We start from the raw sequence: 13,883 nt of genomic DNA, 5'->3' as shown, positions 1-13,883 counted from the left end.
GAGAATATCCATACTGGTTCCACATTCTTTTTTCTTTTACTGTTCATGTTATTCCTTTTGTGAATATCTCATGATTTATTTCATCAGTCCTCCATCACAGGACATTTGGGTTCCTTCCAATGTTTTACTATCATATCAGTATTAAAAATGAACAATTTTTGCAGATATAAATTCACATATGTAAGATTGTAATATAGAAAATCCCCTAGAAACATTGCTAGGAGAAACCATATATTCATGGGTAATTTTCATATATACTGCCAGCTATCTCTTCAGGAAGTTTGTGCCAATGCACTCTTAGCAGCATTATAAAGACTTTCTTTTTTCTTGTTTCCTTGTTGTCACACACAAAAAAAGTGTGCTTATTGTAATGGTCAAAATGGAATATTGTATGAAGGAGCACTTTGATTTTTTTACTGAGGTGAAATTGAAATGGATTAAATAATATGAAATTAAGTATATATATCATGTTAAATTTATGCACATGTATATACCCTCATTTGGGAGCATGATGGATCTATACAATAAGCACTGGACTGTGAACAATAAGGTCAGCGGTTTGAGCCACACCAGCCACTCTGTGGGAGGAAGATAAATCTTTCTGTTCCTGGAAAGATTTAAAAGCTTCAGAAATGCTACACAGGGTCACTATGAGTTGGATCCACTATACTTAACAACAACAACAATATCCCCATGCAAATACCACTACTGTTAAGATATAAACTTAGTGGTTACAAATCAGGCTGCTAAGCTCAAGGTCGGCAGTTCGAAACTACCAGCTCTTCTGCAGGAGAAAGATGAGGCTTTCTGCTCCTGTAAAGATTCACAGCCTCGGAAACCCTGTGCAGGGTCACTATGAGTCGGAACCTACTCCACAGTACTTAACAACAATACCATATGACTGCTTCAGGGTTCTAGTGTGGTGCTGTAGGATAAGGACTGGACTGGAAGTTAGATTTGAAACCCAATATCACCAGTTCAAACTAACCAGCCACTCCTCAGAAACCCTATACAGGCTCACTGACTCAAGGACACCTAACAACAACATAGACTTCCTCAGGTTAAGCACTGGACTGCTAACCACAGGTTGGTGTTTCTAGCCCACGAGCTGTTCTACAGGAGAAAGACGAGGCTTTACACTCCCATAATGATTTGCAGCCTCAGAAACCATATCCAGACTCAACAATGTGTTGGAACCAACCTGACAGAACTTAAGATAACACAGATTTCCTCATGCCTTTCTTCAGGTACTAAACCTTTAAGAATAACTATTTTCCTGACTATAGCCTTCCATATGGATTACATTTCAATATAAAAAAAAATACAATAAAATAAAATTCTCACCACTGAACCTAAACAACATCATGATAAATTGAGGAAAGATTAAAGTTGTCAAGGATTTCATTTTAACTTGGAATCAGCCATCGAGGTATCAAAGAGCAAAGATATAATTTTGAAGACTGAGGTGTGCCTAACCCAAGCCATGGTATTTCAATTACCTCATAAGCATTTGAATGCTGGATAGTGAAAGAGATCAAATAAAAATTGATTCCTTTCAATTATGATGCTGGTGAAAAATATTGTATGTAGCATGGAATTTCAAAAGAATGAAGAAATCTATGTTAGGAGAAGTACAGCCAGAATGGGGACAGTATATCTTATGTATTTCAGCCAGATTATTAGGAAGGACCAGTCACTGGAGAAGGACATGAAAGCAGACTTAGTGAAAAAGAAGGCAGCCTCTCCATGAGAAGGACTGACACAGTGGCGGCAATAATGAACTCAAATACAGAAAGGATCGGGAGGATGGCACAGGACAAGCAGTGTTTCCTCGTGTTATACTTAGGGTTGCTATGAGACGGAACCAACTTGACAACATATATAAATAACATCATTCTCAAATAATATTTTCTTGATTTATTTTCCAATTTTGAGCATAATATAAACACAATAGGATGTCATATGTGTTCTGGTGTATCTCACTATTTCTCCTGAACTTCATAGCTATGATATTTATCTGTGATATTATGTATGTTTTAGCTGTTAATTTTCTTTACTGTGGTATCACAATGAATGTCATAATTTATTTATTGATAATAATTTAAAATAATATTTGTATTAGTTATTATTATTGTGATTAGAGTTATTCTTTGAATAACTGCTTTATTCATAACTCTCAGTTTTAATAAGTTGATTTCTATAATTGTTTAATTCAAAATATTTTCTCATTTATATGATTTCTTTTTTGACCCATGGGTTATATACATCTGTAAAAATTCAATTAGTAGGTTTTCTAGATACCTTTCTAATATTAATTTGATTCTGTCTGTTCAAAGAGCATAAATTCAAATAATATCAAAGCTTTGGTGGTTACTACATGTTTTATGGTCTATTGTTGTTGTTCAGTGCTGTGGAGCTGATTGAGGTGCATAGTGACCCTATAAAGGGATTCTGTACCCCTGGTGTGGTGCTGCAGGATAAGCACTGGGTTGTTACAGTTCAAACCCACCAGTCACTCTCAGAAATCCTATATAGGGTTGATTATGAGTTGCGATCAACTTGATGGCACATAACAATAACATAGGGTTTCTAAGGAGTGATTGGTGGGTTTGAAATGTTGACTGTGAGGTTAGCAGTTCAGTACTTATCCTGCAGTGATACACCAGGACTCCAGGACCATGTTTATTCTTGTAAATTAGATAATGCTCAAATGTTCTACTTATCTGTGTAATGCCTTTACTTACATAACATTTCTGTGTGCAAACCACCCCATTCCATTTCTAGAGCCCATTATTGCCTAAAGTATCATCCTGCTTAATTTTCATTACTAATCATAATTAATGCTTTATCTTCCCAACTAATTGCATTACATAAAACAACAGAAAAGGCACTATAATAATGAACGTTGGCCACCTACTATTTTGGAGACTTTCTCTATGTAGAAAAATATATACTGAATTTGTTTTAAAGCTGTATTATAAAGGCTATTTTCAAAATAGTTCTAAAGATTTGGAAAACCCAGCTAAAATACAAATCCAGCTTTAAAAATAAAATACTTTTCATATTTCTTGAATCATATTCACATCTTTAAAAATAAGGGATGATGCATGGCTTTGAAAATGTATGTACCAGTTGTTTGTTTTTAATTAATCCAATTATTGGATAAGAGCTGATGGGTACCCATTATCGGTCGAGGTATGTTTCAGTGTTACTCTGTCCAAGGTGTCCCTTCTGGAGCTCAAATGACAGAGTTTCTCAGCTATAGGAGAGGACTTCAACATGTTCATGGAAAAATCCCATTATCTTTTTATTATATTTTTCCACAAAAATGTTTGAAGTAGCCTCTTATGCTGATATGGAAGTGATATTAACAATGAACAGACATGGTGTTAATAAGAAGTGAGTCATTTATTCCAATGACTGCGTCTCCATTCTGAGTGTGAAAAGAATGGCACCCCTAAAAGAATAAATTAATTTGTAGAATAGTGAAGTGTACATAGAAAGGTCATTTTACTTGGAGATGAAGTAAAGTTAGACTTAATATTCGTTTCTGATGTACCACTAAGGGAGCTCCAACACTAGTCTTACGTATGGACTACCAGCAACACCAAAGTAGAAGGCCGACATTTCAACTGCCACATTTGTCTACCCCAATCAATAGATGAGGAAATTGTATTGGTGTTAAAGTAATATGGCATATAAAACATCTTTAGAATTGAAAACACATTATATATGCTTATATTATACTATGTAAAAATAAACCAACTATGATTCCATCTATTATTTCAAGACCACTCCTATAATTAATTGACTTTTTTATATATAATGACTCTTATAGTGGAAATGTTTTCTAGAACAAAAACCAACATATTGACAACAGACAGTAGAAATGTAAGTATGAAAAAGAGAATTCTGATACCAGTTTTGTTGTTGTTTGTTGTTGTTTTTAAGTGCCTTCGAATCAGTTCCAACCCATAGCAACCTATATAGGGTTTCCAAGGAACAGCTGATGAGCCTGAACCCCCAACCTTGTGGTTTAAACTGACTTCGTAGTCCAACACATTAACCCGCAGTGCCACACCAGGACTTCTGGCTTAAGGATAACTAAATTGGATATCTTTCTCCAATTTACTTCAAAGGCCATATAACAATTGCCTCCATTCTACTAGAGACATTATGAGGGTTTGGTGTGTGTGTGTGGGGGGGGGTGTTTAGAGAAATTGAAGACTAATTGAGAATAACCACTCAAAATCAAATAATCCTTGACTATCCGCTAACAGCACAATGAAGATACATGCTTTAATCAGTCAAATACTTATATCCATGTTAAGTCCAGAAAAGTATAAGAAATTGATAGAGTCAAAATTGAGACTGCCTAAAATAATACTGGTGTGGCGCTGTGGGTTAATGCGCCAGGCTGCAAAGTCGTTTAAACCACAAGGTTTAACCAGCTGCTCCTCGGAAACCTTATATACGGTTGCTATGGATTCCGCTATGGGTCGGAACCGACTCCTATGGGTTCCTCTATGGGTCGGAACTGACTCGATGGCACTTTTCAACAACAACAATAAAATAATGCTGATTGACTCTCCAAACAAGGATCTAAGTTTTTAATTTACAGGCTACTAATCTCTAGGAAAATGAGCTCTGGTGGTTAAGAATCGGGCTGTAAACCTCAGGGTCAGCAGTTCCAAACTACCAGCTGTTCCACGGGAGAAAGATGAGGCTTTCTGCTCGCGTAAAGATTTACAGCCTTGGAAACCCTGTACGGGGTCTCTATGAGTCGGAACTAACTCCACGGCACATAACAACAACAACAACAATCTCTAGGAAAGAGTCCTGGTATGGCGCTGTGAGTTAATGCGCTAGACTGCAAAGCCGTTTGAACTACAAGGTCGGTGGTTCAAGCTCACCAGTCGCTCCTTGAAAACCCTATACAGGGTCACTATGGGTTGGAACCGACTCTACAGCACTTAACAACAATCTCTAGGAAAAGGAACTCTGGTAGCGTAGTGCTTATGAATTGGGCTGCGAACCTCAAGGTCAGCAGTTGGAAACTATCAGCTGTTCCACTAGAGACAGATGAGGCTTTCTACTCCCAGAAAGATTTACAGCCTTGGAAACCCTGTACAGGGTCGCTATGAGTCAAAAATGATTCCACAATACATAACCACCACCACCACCACCTATCTCTAGGAAAGCAAACAGAAAGACTCTTTGGAAGTTATTAGAAAACTCATAATGTGTATCCTGAGTTTCTGTTGCTGCAGTTGCTTCTATGTTTTTGTTTTTTTTTTACTTATTACTATTGGTAAATAATAAGGCATCATTCATGTTTATCTAGAAGAGTAAAAGAAAAGCCTGTTCAATCTTGTGGTTTTGAACAAATCATAATAAACCAGCAAGTTTGTTTTCATATGATGCACATCTAGTCATAAATGGAAAATTATCTATAAATAAGTTTGTGGTGTATTGTAAAATTCCATTTTAATTCACTATCATGCTCTGTGCAAAAGATTTCAAGCAAAAGTGATTGTCAGAAGTTTGTATCAAATAACAAAAATTTCCAGGAAAGTAGTTCATCCAGATGCCAATTATCTCCAGTCAGAAAATGTATCTTTCTGTTAGAATACTTTTACTATTCCACAAGGAAGTGTGGTGGTGTTATCATTAACTGTTCCACTGCCAACAGAAAGGCTATGGGAGAATGATGAGGCAGTTTTCATTCATAAAAATTTACAGCCTCAAACAACCTATGCAGCACTTCAACTCTGGCCGCAAAGCCACTTTGCATAGGAATCAATGAGAGTGGGTGGTTTTACACTAATCCACTGTGTGTATAGTGTTCAACAATAAGCAACCTGAACATGCTTCTTGAAATCATGTGTTTACCAGATTATTGGTTAAAAACCTGATTTAATGTAGAATTAGTCTAATAGACTTTGTGTCTTATGTTTAGTGCTGTCAAGTCATAGCAACCTTGTGTAGGATTTCTGAGGAGCAGCTGGTGAGATTTGGACCACCGACCTCATGGTAAGACTGAGCTTGTGGTCCAGTGTATTACCCTACAGAGCCATATGATTTAGAACCATCTTGACAGCACTTAACAACAGCAGGTTAACAAACCTTCTGCTTATATGTTGTTGTTGTTAAGTGCCTTCGAGTCGGTTCCGACCCATAGCGACCCTGTACAGGGTTTCTGAGGGTGTAAATCCTTATGGGAGCAGAAAGCCTCATCTTTCTCCTGCGGAGCAGCTGGTAGTTTTGAACCGCTGACCTTAAGGTTCGCAGCCCGATTCGTAACCACTACGCTACCAGAGCTCCTTTCTGCTTATATACCACATGTAAATGTAAACTAGTAACCTCTTGTTGTTAGGTGCCCTCAAGACAGTTCCAAATTATAGTGACCCTGTGTACAAGAGAAGAAAACACTGCCTAGTCCTGCACCATCCTCACAGTTGTTATATCTGAGCCCACTGCTCAATCCATCTTATTCAGGCCTTCCTCTTTTTCACTGACACTCCATTTTATCAGGCATGATGTCTTCTCCAGGGACTGGTCCTTTCTGATAACATGTTCAAAGTATGAGAGATGAAATATCCCTGGTTTCTAAGGAGAATTCTGGATGTACTTCTTCCATCACAGATTGGTTTGTTCTTCTGGCAGGCCATGTTACTTTTAATAATCTTCTCCAACACTGTAACTCAAATGCATCAATTCTTCTACAGTCTTCCTTTTTCACTATCCAACTTTCACATGCATATGAGGATTGAAAAGCCCATGGCTGGGTCAGTCACAACATAGTCCCAAAACTAATACTTTTGCCCTTAAACACCTTAAGAAGTCTTATGAAGCAGATTTGCCTAATGTAACAGGCTGTTTGATTTCTTGTCTGCTCCCACAGAGATTTACAGTAGCCCAAAGCTTAACTTACCTTGTCACCATGCTCCTAACCAATTATTGAAGGTTTGCTTTTTATTATGAACACACTAATATCATTAATACATTGCCTTGTTAACTTTAAGAACCATACATTAACAAATTCAAAGAGAATATCTCGAAAGGTGTAGTATAAAGAAATAACAGCTGCAATAAACCATGAAAATAGGGCCTATGATAGATATTCTCACATTAAACTTTACTAGACACTTACAAATTGAATTGCCATATTACACATTTTTTCTAACATATGCAACAGTTAATGCAGATTTAATAACATATACTGTTTCCCTCTAATACATTCACTCTTAAAAAGTGTTATTTAAAATCTCTAAATATTAGATGATGACTGTATTAAGTTGCAGTACAAGATTTATTATTTTGTTTTTTACTAGAATCATTTCCACTTGACTTCTCTGTCACTTTTTCTAACTCTCTCCATCATGGCTGGACAGTATCCTCCAGAATACTTTGTTAAGCAATGTTGTGGCAAAGAATGAAAACCTCAAAAATTAGAATAAAATGTATTAATTTCCACCTAAAATGGACAGTCATTCAAAGTTGCCATATCTAGGAAGAAAAAAAAAAAGTAATTATCCATGAGGTAAAATTAGCCTAATTCTATATGAACACTAACATTATTTTCTCTATTCTCTGAGTCATTGCTTTAAAGCTGATAATTTTTAAATTCCTAAGACCACCATAGAAATAGATTTTTTTCCCTTAAGATGTTCTTTTAAAAGAAAACAATTCATGTTAATGATACTTTTACTCCTGTCTGGTCCAAGTTAATTTTAAGAGGAATTGATTATTCAGTGCATGCAGTAGGTTCTATTTAATGTAACAATTCTTGGATTATGAAAAGAAGATTAGGCAATTTCGTGTCTTCTCAACTCTCTGAAGTCTTTGGAAGTTTTTACTCACTGAAGTGTGAATTGTTCTTAATAGAAAAATCCCTATTATCTCTAGTCACCAATAACTGGTTTTTAGTAAGTGCTTTGATTTTAAAATGTCTTGTGAAAATAAAACAGAAGTAAAGGAAGCCACATTATATACAAAATCAATTACATGTAAATATAACCATAATTGGCCCTGCATTTATTAGCATATGCATAGCATAACAGAATTGCAGGTGGGAGTCATTGAATATAATATGTTTCAATATAATCTCACCTTTACAAATAATTTCCATTTTTATCCATTACAGTGATTACTTTTCAGAGACTCACAAATATATTAAAAGGAATGATACAATTATACTGAAATGTATAAATATTAATGAAACATCTTGGTTGATATAAGGAATTCTGAATTGAAGTCCTATTGTGGTACTGTAGGATAATCACTGAACTGCTAACTGCAAGATCAGTAGTTCAAATCCACCAGGTGCTCCTCAGAAACCCTGTAAAGAGTAGCTGTAAGTCGGAACCAACTTGATATCACTTAACAACACCAACAGCTACTGAGTTTGTGTGGAAAGAAACATTGATCAGGAATTCATTTTGACAGATTTGATTTTATATGTTATTGTATGTGATACCATGAACATTTTATGAAAGATCACATAGGAAACTAAAACAAGGTCTCAGAAATATAAGGATTCCCGGTGGTGTAAACAATTTACAGGTGACTACAGCGTAGTGGTTATGAATCGGGCTGTGAACTGCAAGGTCAACAGTTTGAAAGTACCAGCTGTTCTGTGGGAGAAAAAGGTGGCTTTCAGCTCACGTAAAGATTTACAGCCTCAGAAACCCTGTACAGGTTCACTATGAGTAGGAACCGACTCCACGGCACATAACAACAACAACAACAACAAAATTGAAAGACTGGTGGTTCAAACCAACCCAGTGACACCACAGAATAACGATCTGATGCTATTCTTCTGCAAAGATTACACAGCTAAGACCCCTCTAACCTGTGGGCTCACCTTGAGCTTTAATTGACTTTACAGCAACATGCTTTTTTAGTTTTAGTTTTAGCTTTTGAAGTAATTGGTTTCTTGACCTCAATGAATAATGCTTCAATAAACATTTAGTAACTTATGTATTTCAATATAGCCAAAATATTATTACTCTTTAAATAAATATACTTTCTGTAACCCATGCCTGGTTTCCAAGAGTTGGGCTGTAGATATCAGATTGAAAAATTGTTTTAAAGTACTATAAAATTATGAGGCTAAGTACACATTTGAATTGAGCATTTTTATGTCATTCAGAATATTAATGAATGCTATGAGGAGATGGAAAAGGAGTCTAAAAATAGATTCAAACACCAGAAATATCTGCAAATTGCATTTATTTGGCCATTCTGTTATGATTCTATGCCATTTATTTCTTAACCTTTTATCCTCTGCTCTCATCTTCACTCATGTTTTTAATGTTTCTCTCAAAGTATTCAATCTATTGATTTCATTCTTTTATTTTTTGTTTTTCCTTAAGGGGATATTAGATAATTACTATTGTTGTTGTCATTAAGTGTCATCGAGTCAGCCCCAACTCTTAGGGACCCTGTTTCTGAGGATTAGCTAGTTCCTGAGTAGTCACTGGTGAGTTTGAACTGCTGACACTTTGTGGTTCAAACCGACTGTGTGGTCAAGTGCTTACCCTACAGTGCAACACCAAGAAATCTAGATAATTATTAACATACTACAATTAGCAGATGCTATTGCATGTGGCAATGTAGGATAATGCACTGGACTATAGGTCAGTTTGAATTTTAAGGTTAGCAATTCAAAGTCACCAGCAGCTCCATGGAAATCCTGCACAGGCTCCCTGAGTTGGAACCTACTAAACTGCCAAGGCTCCTTCAATTAGGGTGTGATGATGGGCAAATGGAGAAAAGCTAGCACAGTGTTGTTTTTTTTTTTTTTTTTTTTATTGAATAGAAATTTAATAATCACATTCATTTTATCATTCCCTTATAATATAGATTTTTTTATTTTTGAGTTTTTGTTGTGAACTGAGTGATAGTTTACACAGGAAAATATCGGCTTTACACCATCATTTCATTGCAACGATTACAATCTCCTGCATGCATCATCATTCAACAGTATTTACTTCCATTCTCTCTATTTTTCTTTGTTTGTTTGTTTTGGGGTGGTGGTGTGGGGTGGGGAGGATGTACATGAAACACGCAGGAATATATAATTTAAATAACCAAAGGGCACATTCTGAAAGCCTGTCTCCTGGCTGCCAGAATCCAGTCCCTCATGAGTCCAGAGTCCTCAGCTACTCCATCTCTCCATGTCCTCATGTCTGCCTCCAACTCTGGTGTCACTGCTTCTCTGGATAGGGTCCCACATTCTGCTTGTACTCTCTTCTCCTTTGATGGTCCTAGGGTCCTCTGTTTCTGGACTGGAAAATTAACTACTCCCCCATTTTTTGTCACAAAACTTCTACCTTTACAATTGTGACAGTCACAATTAGTCATGATAACATTTATTCACTATTGAATCATAAGAATCTTATACCCATCTCTTTTCACCATACCCTTCTAGACAAGATGAAAACTATTCAGTGGGGACTCTACCACACTCTTAAACTAAACTCCCACTTGAAAACTTGTAAGCCAGTCATTTTGTGCCTTTATTGTCCCCTCATTTTAGGTAGCCAATGTCTAAGTTGCTCATCCCTATCTACCCTGTATACAGAGGGGATAGCATTGATACTCCTTCCCTCTCAGTTGATATTTTGAGCTACTGCATCCATAGATCAAGTTCATCAAATTGTAGCAATTTACACTTGTTTGCTTTATCATTTTTTTTTTTTTTAATTCTTCCTCTAGTCAAGTTCTAATCATCAAGTCATAGAGGCAAGGTCAAATAAGTACTATCTACAAGTTTGGGCATTCTTGTATGCTTCACTTTCAGCTCTAAACTTCAGCTCTAACCCTTGTTCATGAGCTCAGGAGTCCCCAGGTCTCAGCACATGTTGGACCAACCAGCCCTTCTTCTTATCTCTCACATCTCCAGGTCTATGGGAGTTCATGGAATGTGGTCGAACTCAGTCCATATCTTCATTGCTGCCTCCCCCACCTCTTCCACTTACCAGCTGACCAACGTGGTTACCAGCAATGTTGCATGCCTGCTCATGTGTTCCCTTTGAGTTTCCTTCTTGGAGGGGGGAAAAATGTCATTTTGAAGACTAAGGTGCACCTGACTAAAAATTTGACTTTTAAAATTGCCACATATGCGTGCAATGGACAATAAACAAGGAATGACAAAAGAACAAGGACATTGAATGTGCCATGGACTGCTAGAACATATAATTCTGTGCTGGAAGAAGTATAGTCTAAATGTTCCTTGAATTAAGGTGAGATTTCATCTCATGTACTTTGCACATGTTTTTAAGAGGCACTAGTCCCTGGAGGAGAATTTAATGCTTTGGAAAGTAGAGGGTTAATGCAAAAGAGAAAGACTCAGCCAGATAGATTGATACAGTGGGTGCAACAATGGGTTCAAACCTTGCAACAATTGTGAGACTAGTTGAGAATCAGGTAGTGTTTTATTTTGTTGAACATGGGGTCGATATAAGTTAGAGCTGACAACTAATGGAGTGGAAAAGGACATGTCTCATATAAATGTGTACTGCTTCACTGCTAGACAAATATATCACATTTTGGCAGGAGTGGTAACCCTGGTCTCTGAATTAGAGACATAGAACATTTTTTTTTTTTTGGAGTCCAGTCTGTCATGGTGAATATATTGCCTTTACAGGTACAGGATTGATCCAGGTAGCACTGATGATGTAAGCCCAGTCAGCAGTTTGATTTTAGTGACTCTCATCACAGAATGGGCCATTACTGTAAGCACCTCCATGAGTGACTCAGAGTATGTGATCAACAACTATGATTAGGTTCCAAAGTTAAGCCTTTAACCTGTCAATTTGCAGTTTTTCAAGTTCTTGAACAGACATCTAAAACATTAGCAACAGCCCAAATTTTTATTTATGTATAGCAAAGGTTCATCAAGTGGGGCATTAGCCAAATGTATGAGAATGACCTTTTTTTTCTGGCCAGTGGGAAGAACAGATAATACAGTTCAGCAATGCTGGTGCTGTTATAAAGAAATCTAATAGCTCAGTGAACACTATGTCCTCTCAGTTTACGCAACCCATCAGTAAAGGAATAAGCGGGCAGTCAGGAAAAAATATCTGTGAGTTGAGGGTCCCTTTGTGCTGGTGGTTCTGTTTTTGAAGTGGAGACAAAATTTCACTTGGTAGCTGTTTTCTACTTATTCCAATTGTTATTTGGTACTTTTTATGTGTTTTATGCCTTCTTGGTACTGCATGTAGCATTTTTGGATACCATGCTAACTCCTCTATCAACTTATTTACATTCAAAATGTTTAAAATAGTTGTTGTAGGGTTTGTGTATACATTTTTAAAAAGATAATTTGAGTCTATCCTAAAAAATGGGTTCCTGATGTGGTACTGTATGATAAACACTAGACTTCTAACCACAAGGTTGGCGATTCAAACCCACCAGCCACTTATCAGAAACCCTACATTAAGTTGCTCTGAGTCGGGATGTATTCAATGGCACTCAATAACTAACATCAGCATCAACAAAATATATTCCAATATTTTGCATGCAATAATAGATCAGTCTTATAATAGTATATCCCCAATTGCTCCTCTCATCCTTATTCTATTTTTGGTGTGCATTTTACTAGCTCTGGTGGTACTGCAGGAAAAGCACTTAACTGTTAACTGTAAGGTAGCCAGTTCAAATCCATTAGTTACACCTAGCAGTAAAGTTGAGACTGCCTGCTCTCATAAAAATTTGCAGACCCAGAAGCCCTAATTAGGGTAACTCAATGCCAGGGGATTTTCAGTTTAATCTATTAATACACTGTCACTATTTTTTGTTTAAATAGTAATATTGCAATACATTCTTTTTTTTAAATTTACCTTTATCTTTTTTTTCCATTTCTAAATTACAAAAGCATACATCAGAGATATTGAGGACTCCATTCCAGACAACCAGAGCAAAGTGATTATTTCAATAAAGTAAGAATATTTGTTTGTTTGTTTGTTTCCAATGGCATATCAAAATTAGGTTTACACTATACCAGTTTAAGCTCACCAGCTGCTCCTCAGAAACCCTCTACAGGGTTGTTATAGGTCTGAAATGACTCGACAGCATTTAACAACAACAATAGGCTATTAATTGCGCAATGTTGTTGTTAAATGCATTCAAGTCAGTTCTAACCCACAGTGATCCTGTATAGGATTTCCTAGGACTGTCTGGCGAGCTAGACCCACCCATGTTGCAGTCAAACCGACTTTGCTGTCCAGCACATTAACCACAGTGCCACACCAGGGTATTATAAAAAATATTGAAATCTTGTGAGAATTGGCAAATTTGACACAGACACAGAATGAGCATTTGTTTGACAAAAGCTCAACTTTAAAAAAAAACAAAATAGCCACAAATCTCAATAAAATGTTATCAAATATAGCTGAAGTAGTTGTTTTTGTCTGAAAAAAAATTTCTGTAATTTACTTATAGGGTAGATCTACTGGCAATTATGAGCTTTTGTTATTCATAAGAATTTCATTTTTTAATTTTTGAAAAATACTTTTTCTATTTGTTTTATGTTTGTAAAAATGTTTGTGGAGCGCATGTTTCTTACAATATTTTATACATGACATTCTACTGTCTTCTATATACATAATTAAAAAATAAATGTTTATTTATATTTTTTTCCTGAGAAGTCTGCAGTAACACTTAACCTTTTTTTTCTTTGCATGTAATTAATGGATTTTTTCCTTTGAAGGCATTTAAGATTTTTCCTTTGCTTAACTTTTCTTCTGCAGTTTAGTATTTTTTTGGTCTGTGTTTTTTTTTTTTTTTTTTCTATATTTTTTCCTTGTTATATTCCAATTACACTATCGTGGATTGTTGGATATTTTCCAACAACTTTTGGATGCTCCACTCTGGTT

Source organism: Chrysochloris asiatica, unplaced genomic scaffold (assembly GCF_000296735.1).
Source record: "Chrysochloris asiatica unplaced genomic scaffold, ChrAsi1.0 scaffold00005, whole genome shotgun sequence".
Lineage (NCBI taxonomy): Eukaryota > Metazoa > Chordata > Mammalia > Afrosoricida > Chrysochloridae > Chrysochloris > Chrysochloris asiatica.
The sequence above is the reverse complement of the archived record's forward strand: the minus strand, read 5'-3'. Positions refer to the sequence as shown.